Source organism: Ornithodoros turicata, chromosome 7, assembly GCF_037126465.1.
Source record: "Ornithodoros turicata isolate Travis chromosome 7, ASM3712646v1, whole genome shotgun sequence".
In the NCBI taxonomy this organism is placed as follows: Eukaryota; Metazoa; Arthropoda; class Arachnida; order Ixodida; family Argasidae; genus Ornithodoros; species Ornithodoros turicata.
This window is the reverse complement of record NC_088207.1, coordinates 59,379,737-59,396,101: the sequence shown is the minus strand read 5'-3', so window position 1 is coordinate 59,396,101 and position 16,365 is coordinate 59,379,737. Positions and strand designations below refer to the sequence as shown.

The 16,365-nt window shown below is 45.6% G+C and overlaps 1 protein-coding gene across 2 annotated transcripts in view; it reads left to right on the top strand.

Moving 5' to 3' along the window:
• Positions 1-8,911: 8,911 nt before the first annotated feature.
• The window catches only part of LOC135401776 (uncharacterized), an 86,479-nt gene continuing 79,025 nt past the window's right edge, over positions 8,912-16,365 (top strand). For both annotated transcript variants that reach the window (XM_064634354.1, XM_064634356.1), the window contains exon 1: positions 8,912-9,071. The gene's annotated coding sequence lies outside the window, so the exon portion shown is untranslated. The remainder of the gene's footprint in view (positions 9,072-16,365) is intronic.

Below are 16,365 nucleotides of genomic sequence, written 5' to 3'. Positions count from 1 at the left end.
GTTTCCCAGAAGCTAACTCCCATACCCTTATTCATACGTAACATTCCGCACACTTTTTTTTCTCTCTCTTTCCTCTTTTCTTTCCTCCGTGACGCAAGTCTCGTAGCGTAAAACGCCGATATGGCTGCTGTTAAAGTCACTGGATTGGGAAAGAGGAAGAGTAACGCCATCCTTCCCCTTTCCCACCTCGATTTTAGAGAAACAATACGCAGAATGGGTTTGCATGCTACGGCCGCCATTAATGCTCCAAGGTCGCGGCGGTAAAGATCAGAGGATGGCGGTACACTTCCCTATCCAGTGACTTTAGCTGCTACACTACGCTAGCGCCATCACACCGTGAGGAATGACATCCAGAACACTGATGCCTCTGTCGTGCACACGGGGGCGCGCCAAGATCGCGAAATCTAGGGCATCCTAGCGAAGTCGTGTTGCAATCGGTAGACTTACTCGAGCATCAAATTTCAAACTCGCCGGGTGTGGCGAAAGAGAACAGAGGTCTAAGAAGCAACACAGGGTCAGGTTTTACACACCTTTATTCCTAGCAATAAAACAAAAATAAAGCTCCCACAGCGAGTTGAAATAAATCAGATACTGGGAGGGTCCACTTTCTTTTCCACCACAATTTGGACGAATTTTTGGTATTGTGGCCCGCCATGTTTAAGCTTCCATGTTGATGCAGCGGGAATCAGATGAAATTTTGACTGAACCCCGAGACAAGGAAAACACAGACGATCACAAACAGGTTCTCGAACACAGTAACGGGTTTATTCGCAGCCAGGACCTTGCAATCAGACATCCGCTAGGAGCTCTTTCTATTCATTTATTTGGTTATACGTCAAAGGCCCGTGGGCGCACTACATAACGCAGGAGCACAAGCAATCTGTGCAGAAAAAATGTACACATAGTAGAGCATACAACTACTTAACTAACCGCATCAAAGTTGCCAGCCGAATCATTGTGGCTGGCTTGAAATCAGAACACACTTATTACACATGTTGATACAGGACAGCTGATAAACATGTTATCAAAAAAGAGAAAAATAAAATATTGCACGAGGTCGGGGCCGTCAACTACATATACTAAAGACCGAATCAAAACTACCTTTGACCAAGGAGGTAATTTGTCACAGCAGCTTTGACTTGCCACGGTTCTTGCAACACTACAGGTTGGAGGAGCCTTCCAGTACTTCGCTGTACTACAAATAAAAGTAAGTGAGTGTAGAAACTAATAGTGGTTGCATTTTGTGAACTGGACTTTAAAAAGGTGGCCAACCCTAGCAGAGATAAATGTAGGATTATCTAAAGTGTCGGTGCTCAGAAAGCTGTTGCGAAAAATGCGAGGAAAAGGGCAAAAGCCAGATATCTTCCAACGCAGGTCCAGGGTGTGTAAGGAAAGCTTAGCCTTCAAACCTGAAATCCTACAATTGTGAGAGTAATTGTGCAATACATAACGGACAGTCACGTTCCAAACTGCTTTAAAAACGCTACTGTAGGTGACCTGGTACGGGTCTCATATTGCCGAGGCATATTCCAACCTTGGTCTTAGCAAAGCTTACGGCGTAAGGATCCTAGTGTGTGGCTTGTATTGGATATGATGACACACCAGAGGTGCTAAGATTAGAATTGTTAATTCACTCTCCTACCTTCATTAATAATTTAAATTGATGATTTAGTTATAGCTCTCTTTTAATCCGGGTAGTCATGTTGATGAATGCAACGGTTTGCGTATAATAATTTGACATTGCTTGACGTATACAAGGTGCTTCCCCTAACGTGTTAAAAATCGTATTAAAACATCTACTCGTTTGATAGTTATGACGTCAAAGCTAATTATCCCAGGATACCTTTTGCAAAGACTTCTGAGCACTGTTATCAATTTTAACACGAGAATTTGAATTTTCTGAATTGAACTCCGAAATTTGCCGAGCCATTCTGACATTTCCTTCTTCTTGGCATGTGATTATGCCATCAATACCCCCTCTCGACATGGATTTCACCAGGGAGGAATTACTGACGGCGATATCATCTTCGAGTAGAAAGTCATCTCCTGGCCCGGACGGTATCACCTACGCTGCTATTAGGAACCTGAATACTCTGTCCCTCAAGGCTGTGTTAGCCATGTACAACCATTCGTGGAGAAGCGGACAGGTACCTTTGGAGTGGAAAGTAGGTCAGATGGTGCCGCTCTTGAAACCAGGAAAGCACCCGTCTCAGCTGTCTTCATTTCGCCCGGTTACCCTCACCAGTTGTTTGGGCAAAGTCATGGAACGAATGGTCCTACGGAGGCTTGAGTGGTGGCTTGAGAGCCATGGATTCTTTCCCCAGGAGCAGAGCGGCTTTCGCCGTTACCGTAACTCAATGGACTCTGTAGTTGATCTCGTCACAGCTGTGCAAGTTGGTAAACAGCGCAGGAAGATTTCCGTCGCCGTTTTTCTTGATGACAAAAGGGCGTATGACACTGTCAGTCACGTATCTATCTTGCATGATCTGTACCAAGCCGGTCTCTCGCATAGTACACTATGTTGGCTTCAGGACTTTCTCCAACAACGGTCCGTCTTCGTCCGCACATCACAAGGCGACACCGATTTGTTCCCGGTCCCTCAGGGTGTTCCACAAGGAAGCGTCCAGGGCCCGCTCTTATTTAATGTTGTAATGGCGGGCATTAAGAGTTGCATTCGAAGGAAGGTCAACTTGTCTCTTTACGCCGACGACATATGCATCTGGTCCACTGGTACATCTCGCCCTACAGGCTACATTGGACGACATTCAAACTTACCTGCTCCGAGCAGGGATGGAAATATCAGCGGAGAAAAGTGCGGCACTCGCCTTCTCCCGCAAATCCATGCAGCGATGCCGTCTGCACATTGGGGCAGGCCACTTATCAATGTCCAGCACCACAAATTCCTCGGCGTAACTCTAACCACTAGCCTGTCTTGGAAACGTCCCATCGATGACATGGATAAGAAAGTTCAGCGCTGGACCGCTGTCATCCGTCACTTCGCTGGACTGAGGTCGGGGACCTGAGATGAGAAGGGCCTCCTGATGCTGCATAACGCCTTGATTCGTGCCACAGTCGCCTACAGTCTGCCTGTGCTTCACGATCTCCCCAGCACCTTAGCACAGAGGATCCGCGCTATGCTGGCACGGAGCCTACGGGTGTGCCTCGGTGTCCCCCGCGGGGCCGAGACAAGGCTAGTGGTTGCGGAAGCCCGCGACATCCCTTTTGAAGTTCTCCGAAACACAGAAACTGTGCTCCACTGTCTCCGCCTGAATGCACACCATCGCCACCACCTGCTCATCCGGAAACTTCGGGCAAGGCGCAGCACGCCGATCCACGGATGTATAATGTCATTCAAATCCCGCGTTCCGAAATTCGTGATCAGCCCCGCCGCTGAAAGCACGGCCCCGTGGACACTTCCGTCGCCAAGCGTCACCGCCTCCGTCCCAGGGATCATGGACAACAAAAGGAGGTACCCCGACCTCGTACTACAGCAACTGACTATGGATTTCATCCGCACCGCATATGACGGGTTCTGCACGATCTTCACGGATGGCTCCTCAACGAAAACTTCGTCATCCTCATCTTTTGTGGTACCCTCGATACCGCTCACTCGGGGCTGCCGGTTGTCCCATCGCACCTCTTCGACCTCAGCCGAGCTGTACGGAATCCTGCTGTTTTTACAATATGCGGCCACCTGCGATCCATGGCGATGGGTAGTCTGTACGGACTCCAAGTCAGCTCTTCGATGCCTGAAAACCTCAGGTCTCCGCGGCTCACTGGCCACACTTGTGATAAACATTCTATGCCTACTGAAGTCCATAACTGCCCACGGCCACACCATCGCTTTTCAATGGATTCCGGGTCATTGCTGAATCTCTGGCAACCACGTTGCCGACGCTGCGGCCGCTCACCACCAGGGCAAGTGTGTCCCGATTGTTCTCCCAAGGGGGGACAGACGGTCCCTTCTTCGTGACTGGGCTGCCTCCTCATCCGTTGAACAAGGGCGTCGGGATGTCCCGGCCAGTACCATACTGGGAATTGTAGACCCAACATTCTCGTGTCGCTTACCGACATCTTTACCGCGCGTCATTAAGTCCCTCCTACATCGCTTACGGCTGAATGTTGCCTTTACGCCGTACTACCGTTACTAGATAGGGTGTGCCAGTAGTCCCTTGTGCCCGGAGTGTGGTGTGCCAGCGACCGCGGACCATGTGATCATCGCATGTGCCACTTATAGGAGGGAGCGTCACTTGTTGGCAAACGACTTTGCGCGGATTCACAGCCGACCCCTTGACCTCAGACTCATATTGGGACCATGGGACACACGAAAGCAGATGTCCGTCTTGCGACCCTTCATCAAATTCCTGCAAACTACCGGCCTGATCGACTCTCTCTAAAACCCTGTCAGCGTCGTCAGCATCATCCTCATCACCATCCTCTCATTTTTCCTCAATAGCAATGAGGTAGCATTCTGCTCAATGAGCGGAAGTCATCCCCATATCATCGTCATCATGTATTTCCCTCTCACTCTCTCTCCTTCTTCTTTTTTTTTAATTCTTTATTTTATTTTATTTTTATTTTTTTGTCTCTTTCCCAGAGACTGGAAGCGCCTGTCGGATATACTCCATTCCACCGAAAAATGCATTCCCTACTATAGTAGTAATAGTCAGAAAAAAAGAGCGTGGTTTTGAGGCGGGCAAATTATCGGCCGAGGTCGGTTCCCCATCAAGTTAATGCAAGATGCTGCCGAAGGGAACAGTGATCAGCTTCTTTCTGTTTCCTACACACTGCCGCTTCAAATAACCTCGCGTTGTAGCCATGATGCCATTGTCAGCCCAAACATGGAAAATGAAACATGAAGGCGAAGGTCCATGACCTTCACGCATGGCTTCTTTTGGAGATCTAAGCTCAACCGAAATTTTGCGTGCTTCTTCTTCTTCTTTTTCTATCAACGACTCTGTAGCATTGTAGTAGACACACACACGCACATAGATGGGATGATGATGTGGCGGGTCATTCACCACCGTTATGGCGGTACACTGCCCCATAGCATTGTAGCATAGATGTAGTAGCATTGTATTGTGCGTTGGAATGCGGTAAACCAGACATGCGCTTTCTATTTATGGCAAAAACAAAAAGAAAGAAAGGAAAAGTTCATGTTGGCCTGGCAAATTTCGGAGTTCAATGCAGGAAGTTCAATTTCTCGCGACCTAACATTGATGGAAGTGATGATAGCAAATTTGCAGTATGTGAAAGCAAAGCACCCACGGGATAAGTAGTGCACCGTTTCCCTTTTAAATCGCAAGAAATTGAATTTTCAGATCGTTTTCTTCGTTTCTTTTCTGTATCTTTTTCCTTCTTTCTTTTTTTACTTTTTATCCAGCAAATCGAGCTTTAAATGTCATATTGCACGTATTTTCTTTTGTTTATTTGCTCAGAGAATCTGTTTTCACAAGCTGTGACGAAACGATTTTTTCTATTAACGACCTTGTTCTAATTCGTTTTCTCTGCAGATATCCAATAGAGTAAAATCGTCAGAGTAACTGGGTCCACAGAAGGTAGGTGGGTAGAAATCCAGCGAACCGGTAGAGATGTAGGAAGGGAGTTGCCACAGGACAGAAGCCGCCGATATTTCGAACAGAGACTGTTCTTCTTCTGGGCACCGTCCTCCTCATTGGCATGGTATTTAAAGGGTTAGGTGTGACGTGCTCATGCTCAGGCTCATGACAGGCTCATGCGAATTGTGGGTCAACAGCCCGGACGGAAGAAAGGGTCCGCACGGGCTTCTACGGCCGGAGTGAATGGCCGCTTTGTTAGAGTGTGGAGGGGATTGTGTGAACGTACTAGGCTCCAGACCGGTTACAGAAAAATGGGAGGTTCACGAACACGTGGACGAAACGGGGCAACAGGCAAGAATTGGCAAACATAGCGAAAGATAAGGAGGTTAGTGGTTACGTGGGGAAAATTCCAGAACGAGCAAAAGCTTATTTCTTTCTTTCTTCTTTTTTTTTTTTTTTTTTTTTTGCAGAAGGATTTTCTACGTCGAGCAGCACATTAGGAAAGTCAAAACTCTCTTGGATTTTTGTGCAGTGCTGCCAGTGGAAACGTTCTTATTACTGAATGCATCTGCTGTAGAGGAGCTCGATCAGACAATAATGGCCATAATCTTGTACTCCCGTATACACTGCACTCGCAACCCGCACAACGAAGCCAGGCAAGCAAGTCACCTCGTGCGGTCTTTGTGATTCAATTTCTTCGTAATGAAATACATTTCACAGCATTCCCCCATTATTAACGAATTCCAAAAATTTTAACACAAACGTCACGCCATTCATGGCATGGCAGCCTGGCCTTGAAGGAGTTGCAAACTACACTTCCGTGTTCTCCAGTCTTGTTGTGCGTATTAATCTGTAACATACATCATCAAACAATCTGACAATAATACGATCGTACGTAATATGAGAGAGAGAGAGAGAGAAAGAGAGTTGAGATACCTGTGCACAAATGTAACGAAGTAAAAAAAAACTGGTACAGAATCATGCAGAAACCTTCGCGGCTAAGAAATAATGTTCCACACATCATAATCAAGGTAGCAACAACTCCACGCAAAGTAAACGCAGCAATAACCCCACATGGAAGAGCCTTTCACTTCGTTCTCCTAATTGGAAAAAACATTCTGGACTACAAAAGTAACTCGTCTCGAAAAGTACACGAAATTAACTACCATAAGTAACAGCTACAGCCATTAATGACAGCCATAGCTTACCACACTTCATCACCATTTCCATCATCACATTTATAACAAGTTCGTACACCGAAGGAAAGTCCATCCGTACGGGCTAACCATTAACTACCCACCTTCCTTGAGAAATGGCGTCGTTAAACTACATTATAGCGTCGTCGTGATCTCATTTTGCGCTTCTTTTCTTTCTTTCTTTTTTTCCTCTCTCTCTCTCAGCAGGAGCGACTGTATTCCCTTCATTATAACAGAGTTCGCATACAGGAGAAAACAACAAGCATAATTGAGAATCGATGTACCTGTAAGGTGAGTTAGGTTATGTTTATGTGGCGAGCACAGGGCGAAAACGATTTTTATGTGTACATTGACTTCGCGTGGGTCAACTTCGTTTCTGTGCTCCGAAATCTGCCAGCATGCGCTTTTTTTGTGTGTGATTATCCCTCACAATCTAACGAGTCAACAGTACAAACTATGACAGATCCTCGATTACATAAATTAAAGATGGAAAAATTTAAATAAAGCTGTAAAAAGGCATATCACTCACGCTCCTGTAAAGCGTGCTTTGACTGCTAGAACACTTGTATTGAGGTGAAAGCCTCCAATGAGGACGCATGACATTCAAGAAATTCACTAATTTAAACGGGATTTTAACGCGAAAAAATTCAAAGCAACCCATTCGAGACCCGCAACTATTGCGAATAATAAGCGCACTTTTGTGTGTGTTTGTTCGCTATTTTAAAGGGGTTGTGACACTTCGGTGCTAGTTTTACAGCAAAGAGGGTAATAGGCACGTAGAGAATCGGCTGTGCGTCACAGCGAACACCTTCGCCAATGACGTAGCCGTGTGAAAGATCACGTGCTTATGAGAACCAATAGGAACAGCGGAGGCTCTCACACCTCCGACGTAAGAGCTCTACGCGGAAGTGTTCAAGGGCTGCTACCTCGCTAACTATAAGACGCAGAACAATATTTCTTTTTTCTGAATACTCTCGCGTGCAATACAATTGATGCATGGTGCCATCAACCACATCAGAGTACCGCAACCCTGTAAGTAACCAAAATGTCGCTATGCATGTGGGTGCGTATCCCATACGAGTAGCGCAAGTGTTCTTCCAGTGTGCTTCGCATGGTTATCGACGTATTATTATATCTCCAGCGTAAGGTGGTTGTATCGTGCAGAACTCTGGTGCAGGAGTGGTCAACACATTTTAATTAATACAATGCGACACTGTTTCTCTTGCCTCGTCTATAAAGTTCCCACAGTAGATTACTACGGTTTTTAGTTCGAAATGTCTTTCCTCCTGCTCTTATTTACCGTTAGGGAAGGGCAGTGACGGTTAATGCCTTCCCATTACTCTGTAATCCTATTCTGTTCTATCGCACCTCTCCTAATGAAGGAAGCGGGGAACTAGCACCTGTAGTGCGACACAATTGGCAATTTCGGCTGACAAAGGCGGACGACAGCAGCGGAGCGACAACGAAATTGGAGGACGAGCGAAGCTTTTAACGCCATTCTCTTGGCATCAAGCGCGATTTAATGTAAAGCTGGGCAAGCCCATTTCCTCCGTTACTGGTATAGCGCATTCAAAACTTCAGTCTCCTTTCAACATCGCGACAGACTGAAACCTGTTTAACGCATTATTCCGAAGAAATCTCGCTATACGCCGGAACCAAATACGAAAGTTCTCCTACCGAATTTCCCTAAAGGATTTCTCCATCGCATTGTCACACTTTTCGTTCTCAATGAAAACAATGACATTCCCAATTTCCCTAAAGGATTTCTCCATCGCATTGTCACAGTTTTCGTTCTCAATGAAAAACAATGACATTCCGCTCATAGTGCCCCAAAAGTCGGCGTATATATCCTCCGCATGTTTACGTCACGAACCTATCTGACGAATCGCGGCCTCCTCTACATACACAACAGCCTATGGATCCGGCGAACGTGTGGGCTCCGTTCTTTTATCCTTCTAAATAGAACAGAGACATCCATTTCTCCTCCGGCCCCCATATAACCTTAGTTCTTTGCCGGCAGTACGTAATCTGCTTAGCAGCTCTCTCATCAGCTGGAACCCCGCAACCACCCCGCCCTCGCCCTCATAATCGACTCGACCGAGAACGTCACGGGAAAGAGAAGGTGGAGAGGAAAAGAGAGAAAAGGAAGATGGCGGATAGTCGTGGAGACGTCGAGTCAGACTGTGCAGTCTCGGGGGCGCAAATCCCGGATATTCGGAAGAGTGCTTCGTTCTCGCGATTCAAACGTGCTCTCAGAAAGTGAACGCAATGACATCTCCTTCCGGTGTGCGCTATACGGCGGCGCTGGACATGAACCGTAAGTGCTTTCCGTTCTACCTTGCACATTTTGCGTTGGTTCAAGTCTCTGTTAGTCGCCTGCAGTCTGTACGTGCGAGGGATACGCATAATTATACATAATAATGACGGGTTTCACGCCTTCCCGCAAATATCCTGCGTGCTGACCGTTAAGGCACGTGACGTACTGGGGAATCTATTGTGAGGGTGGCTGGGAAAGGGGATATTCATTTAAGTGTAACGTCAAGACGCCGGTTCATTTCTCTTTCGCTCAGGTGAGACGTTGTTGAGGAATCGGAACTAGTTTGATTGCGCCAGTTGGGCGTGAACGCAACTGGCTTGATTTTGTTTTGTTTTTATTTTTATTTTTTATTTGATACTTTTATTGGCGATTCCGAGGGGGAATATATAAGCAATTATCCGTTCGGCACGGATAATTTTTTCAATATCCTGAAAAAACTTCAAGACGGTGTTCAAGGGTGCTTGTGTTCCATTGGAACGCGTTTAAAAATCCTATAGGGAGTGTTCGACATTATTTTTGCGTTAAATAGTTTTTGTTGTTGTTGTAATAGTGCTTTTTGGGGACTAAATGCATGTAAGTTTATGCGATGTTTGGGAACTATTTTCAGTGCTGGGGAGTAAACTTCGAATCGGGGGACTAATATTTGGAGTGATAGTAATCTAGAAGACTACAAGGTCTAATTTCTTCCTAATTCACTCATATTACTTTGTTAGAGTGTATAGGTGCAGCGAATCTTGGGACGTGGATAGACATAATCGCTAAAAATTGATTCACAAATACGCAGAAACAAGGCAAAGGTTAAAGCGTTTCGAGCAACCTTTGCTTTTCTTCTTTTTTTTTTTTTTTTTCTTTTCAAAGTTAATTGTACCTGGGAAGTTTTTTCTGCCTGTCACTACCCGGCCCCGTCTGATAAAGAAATGTTTCATGTGTGCCAAGCGTGCTTTAAGATTCGATAACACCTTATGCTCAGTTGGAAACAGAAAGGAGATCCACGAGATATAGCGAACAGAAGCTGCGTTTACACGAATGCGACAAAAGCTTCTGTCGTATTCAAGTAACCGCAGCTATAGAAAACGCGCGGACATTTCCACAGAGAAAACACAACACAACCGCGCACCAGTAGACGTTTTACATTCCACGAACTGCGAGGAGGACCCAGGTTCGAGTCCCGGCACCGGCTTGCGTTGCCTGAGAGCTCTCCCTGGGTTTTCCTGAGACGTTGTAAGACACATGACGACACGGTTCCCTGTGAAGTTAGCCCAGGGATCACGATCTCCCGAGCAACATGGCGCCCCACGTCACAAACTATTCCACAAACGCAGATATGCAAGATATGATAATATGTAACTGCCTCGCGACACACACGCGCGCACAAAATGCAGGGTTTTACTTTATGCTTTAGGTTCGCCGTTGACCAAAGCTTCCACACGCACCTTTTTTTCCTGTGCCTCCATTTTCTTCGAAAATAAAATATGTTTTTAAAAAAGTATTTAAGTGATTTAAACCTTTTGTACGATACACCCGATGAATAATCAGTATCTGTCCAAGTTTCGAACATCCCCCACCTCCACTGAAGCGAGGGTTGAAAACAAACGATATGTGATACCGGCATTCAAACAAGTGTGCCGCGAGCCGTTCTTTGCGCATTTAGATTTCATAAATGATTTTATAAAAGTGGTGGGTAACACTGTCCTTTTAATGTCCCCTTTGACGAATCCACGCATAACTGGGGAGAATTTGAAACATGCAGGTTGCTGCGTTTCACACAAAGCTGTCCGAATGGCTCGTTCGTGCTTCCATCCTTAACACATATCAAAATTTCTCGCGTCTAGTCCTGTGCTTTTCGAAAATAATTACTTAAGCTCGGTGATCCAATAATATTCTTCACCTCCAAAGTGCAAGTTCTCACTATACGTACATAAAGGGAGCCAGTCCAACAAGCGACGGTACAATCCGTTGCGGAACGTTCAATATCAACTGGCTACCATTTCTCAAGAGCGTGTTCTGAATGACAGCCGCACATACCGAAGATTATAGGAAAGACGGACGATATTCTTTCCTTATATTTGGGTTGAAGCTCTGCCACGTTCCGTGCCTTTCTCGGCGATTGGTAAAGGAATGAGCTATCGGCAGTCTTAATTATCATTGAAGCCAATCACCACTGCGCATGCGCGTAGTGCCACCCAACCACGGAGGAGAACATATGTAACGCGTCGACCTGTCATGGAGCATTGGATGCAATCGTTCCTGAGGGGCTGACACATTTTAGAGTTTTAGTGCATCGTACGCTATCGCCTTTGCGTACGTTCAGGATAGCGTTGGGGCTTCTGCACATGCGCAAAACAAAGAGAGCTTCGCGCATTGCACAGAACCACCACGCTATCCCTTACGTACGCAGAGGCGATAGCGTACGATACACTAATACTCTGTATTAACGCATGTTCAATAGACGCTTCAATAGGATCTCACCTGTGTTCCCTAATCTACACTCTTAATACCAAGCTTCACCACATAGCACGCTGAAGGCCAACCATTGTACAGAGTGCTGCCTCTATCACTCTTGACTTGTGAAAAGCGCGGGGCATACACCTTTTTATGACAATTAAAGTTTCCGCATTAGTGTCACAAAAAGGCGTACGCATCCCGTTTTCAACGAGTCAGGTGAGCGAACGATGTCACTCGGTCTAATGGCTGGCCGTGCTATGCGGTGAAGTTCATTTTTAAGAGTGCACTTTCTGCCAACTGTCCGTGTAGAAATTTGGATTGTATTGAAGTAATAATAATTTAGAAATTAAGGAACTGAGTGGAATGGAAGTAACTTGGAAAAGAAAAACATGCTGAGATGCAAGAAGTGAGCATTCTGTGCTTACTCAGAGGGCATGAAATATTGCTGTGTTCTTTCTTTTTTTCTCTCTCTCTCTCGTTTTTTTTTTTCTTTTTGCTTAGCCGAATATTAGTATGTTGCATTGACACCTGGGAAATATTCACAGTATAACAGAGCAGAATTTCTACGTGGAGATAATACCCAAACTATTCTCCTCGTTTCCTCTTATCGTTTTCTACCGCCGCAACGCGTGCAAACCACGTAATCCTAAGTAAAAATTATTCCGTTGCAACATGGGTTTTAGAACGTGAGCGCTAACTGTTGGGACGTGCGTCCGTTACGTTAAGTGAATTAATAGGAAAGGGGGTTAAATCGGTTTACTCTGACACACTACTGGATTTGAGCTCTAATCACCCATTAAAAGCTTATGGCGGAATGCTTTGGGCTATATAGACCGTTACGACGTAGAAATTGCCCTAAACTATTTGCAAACGGCTCTGAGCCCGTTGTATTATCTTGTAAAATGGCTCCTGCAGGGACTCGTGAAAACACATACTCAGCAACAGGAGCAAGCAAAGGTACTTTTCCCAAGCGGAACTTTCCTGGCAATGCCGATGGCCAGACCAGGCCTGCCCGGAACTATGTCCCCATCAGGCCACATTAAGTTTAACTACAACCCAAAGACATTCACGTCCGCCTAATGCGTAAACAACTACGTTATGCGTAATGAGGACACATAATTCGTTCCACAAAATTGAGAGCTCTCCTTATTTTGTTTTAGCACCGCGAAGCATCTGATGCTATGAGAGATGTATATAGGCGTGGAAATATTGAGAGAGTGCAGCTGGTGTAGTGGAAAACAGAGGCGGGAGTATGCGTCCTGGGACAACTTCATGGAGGGCCTTGTCGGCATCAGTCTGAAATCTCAAGGAGTACCTGAGACTGCGAAGAACTGGTTGAAGGATTGGACCTAGTGTTTAGAGTGACCTTGGATGAAGCACAAACTTACATGAATGTTTTTTTGTTTCTTGTTGTTGTTTTTTTCCCTCGCCTATACCGTTGGTGACCGAAAGTTCCACAGCCACCACGACCACCAAGGTAACCTTAGTTACACGACCTGCAACTAGGACCTAGGTAACCTTAAGACTAAGGTTCACCTTGGTCCGATGGGTCAGTTGTTGGATGTTTACGCCAACTGAAGAATTAACTCACAATGTTATTTGCCCCATAATTCCCCGACCCTTTAAATACGCTGCCAATTATGAGTACGGTAGCCGGTAGAACGGTATGCATTTGAAATATCGACCGCACTCGACTCGAGGCTTTTGCTTCCCGTTAATGATCAAATCGTTGGGACTTAGTATTCTGTAAGTTCAAAATCGAACGGTGTCCGGACCCCATGGAAGCGACGTTCTTCAGAATCATTCTATATATTCTCTATCTTCTTCTCTTACGCAATTCCCAATGTAGTTTAGTTGGATTCTATGGCCGACGGCAGACAATCAATGTGTAGTCCTTGGCTTATAGTGGTTCTGCTGGTGGGTGTCTCCGTGCTTCTCGAAGTGATAAAAAAGAACCCTTACATCAGAAATAGGAGGGGGTCGACAGTTAGGCTATAAACTGTTATTTCTCTCCGCACGCAGTGTTATCGCCTTGTTCTTTCCTCGCTTGGTCGTCGATATTTGAATATTGCTGGAAGCCTCGCGGCGTGCTCTCTTTCAAGTTGCGAAAGCATTCTGCAGATCGGACACACAGGAAATAATAGGGGGCGCGGACGGGAATTCTTCCTTGCTCTCGTTGTTCAAAGTATGAGAATATTTGAAATTCCGAGCGCGAGTCTCCGCACAGCAGCAAGGAGAGAAAAGTCTTGGAAACAGGAACACGACAAGAAGTCAACAGGGCAGATATGATCGGAATGCGGACTAGATTCATTGATTGATTGACTCAAAAATGAAAATATGGAGATGTGAGACCCTACACAGTCGAGTCAGGCTACTCCAGAACATGAGAATAAAAAAGAAAGGAGAAAAACCAACCACAAGATGACTAAGAGGCATGCGGAGTAGAAATACTTGTGTAACCTTTGTTCCATCAAGCTGTCTTTCCAATGTTATTTATTCTATTATACAATAATACAATACAATATTTATTTAATCGAGAAATCATACAAGAAATCTGCTAAGAGACCGGTAGGACTGTACTCTAAATGTTTGTTTTGGTTTTTGTTCTCTCTCTCATTCTAAAAACATCTTTTAAGAGTGGGGTCAAATTGCCCGATGAAATTAAACTGGAACACCTCAGTGCACGGAATTTTTCGAAACGATATCGAGTACAAGAGATTGGGTGTAATGAAACGTCCAACGCTTATTACGAGACATTGTACAGTTTTTCCTTCTTTTTTTTTCTGTTTTGTGCCGAACAACAGTATACGACCCATTTACACAGCATCATCTCTCCATGTGTTCTACTTAATTAAATTACAAGCTAGATTATTTATCTTTACGAAATGATATTATCGTAACATGCACTTTAACGATTGTAAAACTGTTGTGCGAGAATATAATTGGAAGAAGTTGCCAGCTTTTGTGTATACAACCTTTTTCCTTGCTTTTTTGTGCTATGGAACGACAAAGCCTGCAGCACTCATAAATTGTAACAGTAGCAGATTGCAGAAAGCTGAAATGAGCATCCGATTGCAAAGTTATGAAAATACGCAAAGATGCAAGCTATTCATCTGATTGTCCTCGACAGGTAATAGCTCATCCTTCTTTGAACATAAAATGGTTGAGAAAGGTGTACATTCCAACACGAAGCTGAACTCTGTACTATCACCGGTTCGGAGAGAAAGGTTTCGGAAAACGTCACTCGCTTGTGTCCGACACTGCAAACATCGTTTCGTCGATCAGAGCGCAATGTTTGTTCGCCGGCAGTACAATTTTAGCCCCTCGTAGTCCACTGGGATGCGCAGCACACGCTGCTAGATCGAACGAACCAGAAGTAGTAAATGTCTCTCTTTGGTTCGCTCAACTTTCATCCACTTTCCTTTCCTTTCTTTCTGCTTTAACTCGCATCCAGTGGAGACCTCTACGGAACGTAATCTAAGCTCCATCCGCGTGTCCTGTAGTTCGGCTTTGAGGGAAAGGAGTGCGGGTGAGAGAGAAGATCACTATGGTGGAACGTGAGGCAAGTCTGTGGATGGCGCACCAGTTTCACGTTTCGCAGATATTTGTAAAGGAAACACGAAACCATTTTTCGAAATTTTCGCTTCTTGGATGCCACTTTACCCTAAATATTCCGCGTGAAAAATCCGTGTTGCGCTCAGGCCGCACGCAGTTTGTCTTTCAAGAGCGAGCTTCTAACAATGAGTATGATCGTTACAAGGTCCCTTCATGCAGTGTGGCGCAATCAGTTAGCGCCCTTGACCCATAATCCTTTCAGGAAGCGTCATAGCGTGTGGCTGTCACAGCTAGTTAACATAACAACGACAACACACACCTGATAGAAAAGCCTCTGAGCTAACCACGCCATAACCATAACATCCTTTTTCTTATTTATGATTCATCTTATAAACGGTAAAATTGACTAGCCTTGACCCAATCGCTCATGCTGGTCTACCTTTTCATCTAGATTCTCGCTTAGATCACCTGGCCCGCATCGATCGCACAAACACATGGTTCCGGAAATACACGCACTCACCCTGGAAGAAGTGTGCGCGCATTAGACAACGATCAATCGAGTGCTTCCATCTGGGCCGTCCCACACGACGCCGCCGATCAGTCGCTCACGCTCATCAAGAAGTGGCTTTCCTGGCCATGTAGGCTTTTGAGTTGTTAAACGTCGTATTTCAGTTCTCTCGCGAAAAGTGGGCGTAGCAGCTCGACCGTGAAATGGATCAAACCTTTGTATCTGACTCCGCGAACGCAAGGGGCACGCGTGGGTGAGAATGTGTGGAACAGACGTAGGAGTCGAATCAAGTGGGTGTCTTTTATCGAACTTTATGGTTGATTCGGAGGGGTCCTGAGTGAAAAGTCAAACGAAGGAGGACTCTTTGCTTTTGGTTGAGAGACAATGGAGAGAATGGGCTCTAAAGAGGCTTGGAAGGGCACTTGGAATATATGTCTTTTTACAGCGTCATATGAGCATACTACTTTCAGGAACCGTCACGCAAGATATCTCATTAGGGAAGTGCGCATTTACTGAGAAAATCACTTTGCAAGAGAGCGCACAGCGGCAGCGACCTCGCCCGGCGGCTTCTCGCGTTTTGTGACGTCAGGTGGCAGAGCGTTTTGCATTGGCCACCGAGAATCATCTGCTAGCGAGAGGAGCAAGAGCGACCAGTCGAGACGCGTGACGGGCGGCGCTGCAAAAAATAAAGGAAGAAAAAAGAAGGCGCTCGCCTCAGTATTGGCACGGTTAAGGGACCGTGGTATTGGCGAGGCACATGACGTTGCAGACTGGCAGCCGAGAGGA